We start from the raw sequence: 8,794 nt of genomic DNA, 5'->3' as shown, positions 1-8,794 counted from the left end.
GGGCGTGCCGGCAGGAGGTGGGATGCCGTGGTGGGACGCGCCTGAGCTGCGCCGGTCAGGGCCTTCTCCGGGCCGGGCGAACGGGAAAATAGCTGCCGCCAGTCCTGCTAGTGCTTAGCGTTACGAGCCTGTGGGGAGAAGGGGTTTTGGGATCACTTCACTATTAGGTCTGCCCTGACAGGGGTTTCGTGTATCACAAATATGAGAAAAAGGCTTTTCCTAGCAAACTCAAGAGTGAAACAAACATATTGTTTGATCTGAAAGTGCTTGAGAGCGAGGAGAAGCCCAGGGCAGAGTTTGCTCATCCTTCCCTTTGCTTTTTGCCTTTCCCATGTTTCTTTGCTATACTAAAGTGGTGTTGGAGTCCCCTACACCAGTGCCTGTGTGATCGGAACTTACCCAAACACATGATTTCTCCCAGCCTGCATGAGGTCGTAGAATTCACAGAATCATTAAGGTTGGAAAAGACCTCTAAGATCATCAAGTCCAGCTATCAACCCATCACCACCACGCCTGCCAAACCATGTCCTGAAGTGCCACATCTACATGTTTTTTGAATACGTCCAGGGATGGGGACTCCACCACCTCGCTGGGCAGCCTGTTCCAATGCCTGACCACTCTTTCAGGAGAGAAATTTTTCCTGATATCTAATCTAAACCTCCCCTGGTGCAGCTTGAGGCTGTTTCCTCTCATCCTATCACTAGTTACCTGGGAGAAGAGACCAACACCTGCCTCACTACACCCTCCTTTCAGGTAGTTGTAGAGAGCAGTAAGGTCCCCTCTCAGCCTTCTCTTCTCCAGATTAAACAGCCCCAGCTCCCTCAGCCGCTCCTTGTAAGACTTGTTCTCTAGACCCCTCGCCAGCCTTGTTGCCCTTCTTTGAACACTTCGCTCCAGCCCCTCAATGTCCTGCTTGTAGTGAGGGGCCCAAAACTGAACACAGTGCTCCAGGTGCAGCCTCACCAGTGCCGAGTACAGGGGGACGATCACCTCCCTACTCCTGCTGGCCACACTATTCCTGATACAAGCCAGGATGGCGTTGGCCTTCTTGGCCACCTGAGCACACTGCTGGCTCATGTTCAGCCGGCTGTCGGCCAACACTCCAAGATCCTTTTCTGCTGGGCAGCTTTCCAGCTGCTCCTCCCCAAGCCTGTAGCATTGCATGGGGTTGTTGTGACCCAAGTGCAGGACCCGGCATTTGGCCTTGTTGAACCTCATACGATTGGCCCCAGCCCATCGATCCAGCCTGTCCAGATCCGTCTGCAGAGCCTTCCAACCTTCAAGCAGATCGACACTCCCACCCAGCTTGGTGTTATCTGCATACTTACTGAGGGAGCACTCAATCCCCTCATCCAGATCCAACATGGTTTGGGTTGTACGAGCAAGGGCTCCCGCCAGCAGGACTCTCCCACCAGCAATCGACGCCTGGAGCTTCAGCACGTCCCAGGGCAGAAACCTGAGCCCAGGCCTAGAGTTACAGTTAGGGCGAAGACTAGGGTGAGGGGAGTGAGAAGCAGGAGACCTATAGGCATTAGATTGGTGCCTAGGGACAGTTCCTTCTAGAGTCATAGCTTGCTGTTATGCCTTTTCTTCCCCACTGAGATGCCATGATCTGTACATAACTGTTCCACTCACAAGATCTTTACCTGGATGGCAGGCAGGATATGCATCAGTGCTGCTAAAGGGGATGTGGAAGAGGAGGAAAATAGAATCAATTTTCTGCTCTGCTTGTGGCTTGGCAGGTCGGCTTCATGCTGTAACATTGATGCTCTTGACCCCCACTGTTTAGCTCCTGTCATAGTGGATAGAGAAGGGGATGTGGAGCTGTGACTCCTGTGCTCCCCTTTTGACTTTGAAACAGAGAATAAGCTAATAGTGCCCTGTTCTGATCACTCCTAATCACCTAAAGCTTCGTCCCCTCTTTTTGGGGCATAACAGGGGTGGAGACAGCTGTGTGGGGAGAAAACTGAGTGGCTGCTGAAAGTCTGTCTAAGCTGGACATTGATTGCCCTGTAAGTCAGTAAGTGGGCAATCAGAAAATCCCCACTGGCTTGTCTGCAAAATAACTGTGTAGGGGTTGCTCTCTCTGATGGAAAACGTTGATGGATTTAAAGCAGATTTTCTCAGTTGAATCAGATGCATGGAGTACAAGTTCAGAAGTATCTGAGGCTGTTTACTAAGCACAAATCCCATGAAAGCGACTTTAGTTATGCCTTGGCTGTGTGTTCAATGAAGAACAGAACCTGGATTCATGCTGCAACTTGCTTACTGCTCAAGTTGTTGAACTATGCCTAGCTACAGCAGCCCCCAGTTAGAGTTTTGAAACTGTCAGGGTTTGGTCTGAAGAAGTGGTCATGAGCCCACCCTGGTGATGTGTCTCTCATGCTCTTTGAACAGGAAACACGTTACTGCTAACAGTGTAAGAGCCTATGTCTCCCAAAACAGAGTGCAAGAGTGCTCACGCTTCTCCTGTGACTGAGCACCCATCTCACCTGTGAACAGACGCCAGACACTGTGCAGTCAAGCTCCAGACTCGGCTGGAGAGGAGCATCTGTCAGCCCCTGCAGCTTAGCTGTGCTCTCCTCCCTTAGCTCGTAGGAGGTAAGTTCAGTTTTTGAAGGTAAGAGGATAAGGCTTTTTAATACCGAGAGCTTTTTGTCACTCCTCTAGGTAGACTTTGCTCCTAGTTAAGCCGTTAGTTACTGTCTCCTAGCTAAGGCGTATTGTCTGTGCACACAGTCGCGCTGGGCTAGAGTCACAGTTCAAGCCAGTTTTTCAACCACTTCTCTTATGGCGAGAGCCTCTGCGGTACTGCCAGGCATACAGCATGAGTGGGCAGAGGTGCTGAGACAAAAATAGTGGCACATTTTCATGCACTATAATTGGAATTAGTTCTAGTTAAGCTAAACTGGCCACAACAAATGGAGAGGATGCATTTGTGGCTTCATAACAATAAAATAGAAAAAAGAGTGACTTGTGTGTATGCTCTCCTCCTACCATTCCTCCTCTTCCTAAGTTATGTACTGTTCAGCTGCTCCTCCAATTTGAAAACTAATATAAGAGAAAACCTATTATGTCATTGTTGCATCTTTGGTCCGCGTTTATTTGGATGTATACAAGAAGTAAAAAGAGACGCTTAGCACTGGCTGTTGACCATGCTGAAGTTAATGGAAATTAAATAAGCTGACAAATACATTGCAATCTTTTTTCTCTGTTGGCCAAATACGATTCCTTTCTAGAGAAAACATTGGTGGGTACCTATGCAAACCGTTTTGCCTTTCATCATGTCTTAAAAATGTCAGAACTCTGCTGCTTCTGCAGAGCTGAGCTTAGATACAGAAAAGCAAAAATGCTATGGTACTGGTAATCTCATTTACATCACGGATGAGGATTGGAAATATCCTGGAAACTCATTGTGCTCAGTGCTGCGTCCTATGCACCTCCTGCCCCAGTACCAAGAATTTACCCCATATGTAGAAATGAGTGGGAAGGGGTCAATGTGCCAATTCGTTAAAAATAGCAGGTTGGCTATAACAGTGGGAAGAATTATGTCTGTGAACCACAAAAAATGCTAGTGCAAGATCAGGCAACGAAGGAAAAGATACTGAAAAAAACAGTGGAGCTGTTGCTTGGCAAGCTTAAAATCTTTGTTGTGGAGCGTAGAAACGACCAAGAATGCCTAATGTAATGCTTATTAGCCTGCTCTCCTATGGATAAATGCTCAAATTAATCACATTCAGCCGGACTGTCTGTGCTGTGGGGTGTTTGTGTATGTGTCCCTTCCAACTCTTGAACCCACTAGCTGATTTCTGCCAAAGTTGAGAGAGATGCAGTTTCTAAAAATGAAATTTCTGAAAATGGGGGACGAAGACTGAAAAGAACCCTCTGTAGGTCTGCTGTCTGGGCACCTGTTCTGACTTCCCAGGTTTTTGCTAACAGGGAATCCCCAGGGCAGATGGATCTTTTCTGTGTCTCGGCTGTGGGAAGAACTTCAAGGAAGCACGAGCTCTTGTTGGACACGAGAGTTGATCAACCAGCAGAGACAACTCTGTAGGAAACCCCATTTCACTAATTCCGGGGCTTATGGAGGTATTCATGTTGTCTCAATCCAGAACTTGGAAGAAAAAAACAGATTTAATGAATCTCCACTCTAAAGCATCTTGGAATAAGAACAAAGCTTTTGAAACTCTCAGATTTGTATGTTTTACTGAAAAAGGCTTGGAAGGTTTTCGTCTAAGTGATTCTTTATGTCAGTGTTTTGGAGAATTTTTTACTTTTAAAAAGGTTATATTAATAAATCAGTTGACTTTATCTGAATGTCACTTTTTTTTCATTACCAGTTTCTAAAGGGATTCAAGATTCGTGCATGTCACCCTGGGCTACTATGTGTAAACATTTTAAAACCTTCTGCAGCACCGTTCTGCTGTATTAAAGCTTCTGACAGTCTATCCTGCTGATTTAGCATGGCTTCAGTGCGTGCAATATGGTACTGATCCCAGGGGCTTAAATGGGTGAGAGAAACGGTTTCTAGAACACTTGCTTTAAAAGTGCCTAAAGCAGAAGAATTGCCTGAAGTTTAAACTCCAGACTGACATACTAACAAATTTGTTCCCTAGTCATGTGCTAATTGTAATGGAATGAGAATCACTTGCTCCTGGATGCTTCTACCAAAGCAGCATGTACAAAATTAATTTCACAAAACTCAGTGAGAGACCATATGGAAGAGGAAAGTGGTATTTCTTTTAAAGAAATTTGATTTCACTAACACATTGTGTTACAGATGTCACTCCCTTGCACTCCCACACCACATATTCGGAAACATCAAGACGTGTGTGATACTTTCATATGCACTTTCCTGTTAATGTTTCATTCAGGCCAATTTAGTATTTGTGATATAAATCACTACAAGCCACAGAGTAAGTTAAATTGTACTAGCATATGTTCCCGCTTTTAGGTTATACTAGTGCAATTTTCTCCCACATCCGCGGCTACTTTTAACTTTGGAGATTAAAAAGAGAAAGCTGGAAATTGTAAACCCAAGCTTTCTTATACCCTAAACATACTCACATACTCATAAGCTGTTGATAATGCTTACCGACCACCCTCTTGCAGAGGGAGCAGAGCAGGAAGAATTTTTTTATTTTACAGAAATACAGAAATTCACAGGGAGACATTTCAGCCCATTTTGAGCTTCAAGTGAATGTTTGGTTACTCTTTAACCTCAAGGACCAACCTATGTAATTTTCCTCCTTCCTACATTTGATTCCTCTGCCTGACACTCAGAAATGGCTCTTCTGTGTTGGCCACAAGTCAGGTCATGGCCATCTTTTCTCCGCCTAAGTCAGCTCCAGTGCTGGCGAAACACCTTATGCTCTTTTTTTTTTTTTTAAAGACTATGACTATTTAGTCTTTCTTAAAAACCCTGCATACAGAACCAAAACGGTGCTTTTAGGCAGTGCCTCCCTGAATACGTTGTTTAACGTGCCCTTCAGTAAAAATACCATTCCTCTGCTACACGAGCTGATCTTGGCAAGACCTGAAGCTGCAGGGTCAGCCTCAGAGGGAGCCGGGCCCGGCCTCTCTTCTTCCAAGTAACTAGTGATAGGACGAGAGGAAATGGCCTCAAGTTGCGCCAGGGAAGGTTTAGGTTGGATATTAGGAAAAATTTCCTTACTGAAAGAGCGGTCAGACATGGGAACAGGCTGCCCAGGGAGGTGATGGAGTCCCCATCCCTGGAGGTGTTCAAAAAATGGGTAGATGTGGCACTTCAGGACATGGTTTAGCAGGCATCGTGGTGATGGGTTGATAGCTGGACTTGATGATCTTAGAGGTCTTTTCCAACCTTAATAATTCCATGATTCTATTATAACAGTTACACAGGGCCAGCCCCAGACATATCTGATGCATAATTACGTACATCAGTGCAATATTAGGTTGTTAGTCATTCTTGCTTTGTGGCGACTACAAGGCAGTTTCTGGTTTTGATTATCATCTTCACTGCCTGCTCTCAGTGAACAGATTGTTGGCTTTTTTGTTTAATAGAAATTTGCACACATCTTCACCTTCCACACAGTCTGGTTACCCAGCCTGCTTTATTGTATGTTGTAACTAATAAATGAGCAGCTGCCATGGCTACTGTAGTCATACAAAGAAAAGCTCTTCAGCTCTTAAGGAGTCGCTGGAGGCAGCTAATTAAGCATGGTTTCACTCCTTGTGCACAAAGTGCGTGGAAAGAAACGCACTGAGCTTCCCTGTGGGTTTTGCTTTTATGAGCACCTGCTTCAAGGATTGCAACATCGCTGCCATTTCTGGGTACAGAAAGAGAGTAAGAAAGAGCAAGGCTGAGTGCTACAACGCTCAACAGAATCCTCTTTAGCAAATCCAGTTATAATTAAGCTGGCTATAATGAAGGGGTCTTAAAAATAATAGCAGATTCATGTTTGGAGAACTTCCTTCTCCTGCTTCCTTGCCCCCATTTTCAGGCTTTTCTCCTTCGCTCTGTTGTCTCTGCTGCTTCAGGAAATGCACCTATAATGCATCCAGGAGTGGGAGGGTGCTCACCGAAAGATTTTGCAACTTTACTGAGCTCTTGGCTTTTTTTATATCAATACATTGTCATTTATGCATCTTAATACATCAGTTGTATATTTTTAATGAATCCCTGATATTATAGAGCTATTAAAAATCACTTTTTTAACATACAGGGTAAATCACATTCTCATATGTTGCAGATCATTATTTGTCTGCCAGCTCACAGTTAAGAGGTCTGATTTCAGCCCAACGGCTTCACTGGGCAGTTCTTAGTTGCCTGTAATAAGGGCAAAATTAGGTCCAAGAGTGTTAAATTGTATCTTCTCCAGCACAGAAGAGCATACCCAGGCTTTCAGCCACATCACTCTACTTGCCAACACCAGTGAAATTCTGTTTTGGTCTCACTGAACCATGACAACATGATAGTCTCTTAGAGCTATAGATTGGATTTCAGGAAAGAAATTGCTGCTACCAGCTGGTTTGAGTTCTTGTAGAGAGAGGCAAAACTTCAGCCAGGAACTTGCTGTAAACCTGTACGTCCTGGTTGAGCTATAGGCCAAGAATTGCAGCCTCTTCGTCTCAGTAACAAAAAAAAAACCTTACCAGGAAAGCTACTGGTATTGGTTTATTGGATGATATTTTCTCTCTGTCTCTCTCTCGTGTCCCATTCAGAGCTTACTGTTCCTTATTTCACTTGTCTCTGAAATTCAAACTGTTAGTGGTTGCTCTTTAAAGGACAACAATAATTTTAAGTTGCTAGAAAATTAAGCCGAAGCTGAAGCTGCATTTTCATTCACAGTTCTACTGTTTGCCTAGTATATTGTAAAGTGTTTGAGGATTTGGGCCAAGCATTGGTATAAATCAGAATAAATACTTGGCTGACTTATTTGGGTATCTTCCTTCAGCAATCTGTTTCTAGCTCACGGTTTGGCCTTCTTTGCAGCTGGGATACCTGTTTCTTTTCCTGACAGCTTTTTTTTTTTTTTTTTTTTTTTTTTGTGGTGTGGTTTTTTTTTTCTTTTACATCTTCTGTCTGAAGCAAAAAAACATCTTGGTTCAGCAGTCTAACATCTTATTTTGTAACTCCTCAGCACTCTTTCCAGTCAAGAGTTTTCACGCTTCTTTGACTTCTGCCCCTGCAATCCACCTGTTTTAAAAAAAGTACTGCTTATTACCTAACTTATGTAGTTCTCTCTAGTTTTCTGAGATAACAAATACGAGTATGGTGATAACTGCTGGCATTGACTCGCATTGCTGTCTGTGACCCAGCCTGCCTATCAGTTGACTTCAGTAAGGCTGCTATTGTAAGGTTTGCAAGCCTCTGCAAGAAAGCACGTGCAGCTCCTTCTTATAGAGGTCCTTCTTTAAAATATCCCCATGGGTTACAGTTCATCTCCGTTCTCTCCCCACAGCCCTCCTGATTCCCCAGCTGTGTTTTCTGTGGCCTCACTCCTGAGGCATTTTTGAGCCTTGCATAATGCCTAACTGGAGAGGAGGGAATTAGCGGTGACAGCCAGCTCCCTCAGCCAGCTGGGGAACTCGGTGCTCAACTCAAGAGGGGGAATCAGCTTTTGTCCTTGGTCTCCACCATCCCCATCTACACCAGCATCAACTGTGGGAGCCAGCTCAGTAACTGGTGAGAAACTGCAGCTGACTTGGAGTGACTGGATGCCACCAGCGAGGTTCAATTCCAGGCATCCTCTGGGCTTCTGCAGTCTTTAAAAAGGCTGAGTGCAGTGTTCTGTTGCCCTTCTGTTCGTTTTAACTGATTTATGTCTCTTTTAAACTTGGGGACACTACTTGGGTAGCAAGTGAAGTGAGATAGTCCTCTCAGCATCTTTAGAAAATAATACTTTGAAGAGCAACAGAGAGCAACCTAGAGGGAAAATATTTCCCATGGAGCTTGCATGTTTTGGGGTGACTGTGTTTGCAGCCCTGGATTGTTTAGAGAATCTCTCAGCATGCACACTGCAGACCACCAGAAAAAAAAAAAAAAAACAAACCACAAAATGAGAAGCTAAACAACTGGATTTTCTACTGTAGTAGCATCCACTGGACAACCAGTACAGTCACTTTGAAAAACAGCGTATCACCACTCATCCAGATCAAAATCTGAACAGTGAAAGAGTAGTGAGCGTGAGCTGGGGGGTTGTCATCGTATCTACGTGGCTCAGTGCTGGCAGACTTGCTACAACTATAAGAGTGGAAAGGGACTTCAAGCTCCGCTTGGGCCATACTTTTGCTTCAAAGCCGACAGATGGCA

The sequence above is a fragment of the Opisthocomus hoazin genome, chromosome 4, assembly GCF_030867145.1.
Source record: "Opisthocomus hoazin isolate bOpiHoa1 chromosome 4, bOpiHoa1.hap1, whole genome shotgun sequence".
NCBI lineage: Eukaryota > Metazoa > Chordata > Aves > Opisthocomiformes > Opisthocomidae > Opisthocomus > Opisthocomus hoazin.
The sequence above is the reverse complement of the archived record's forward strand: the minus strand, read 5'-3'. Positions refer to the sequence as shown.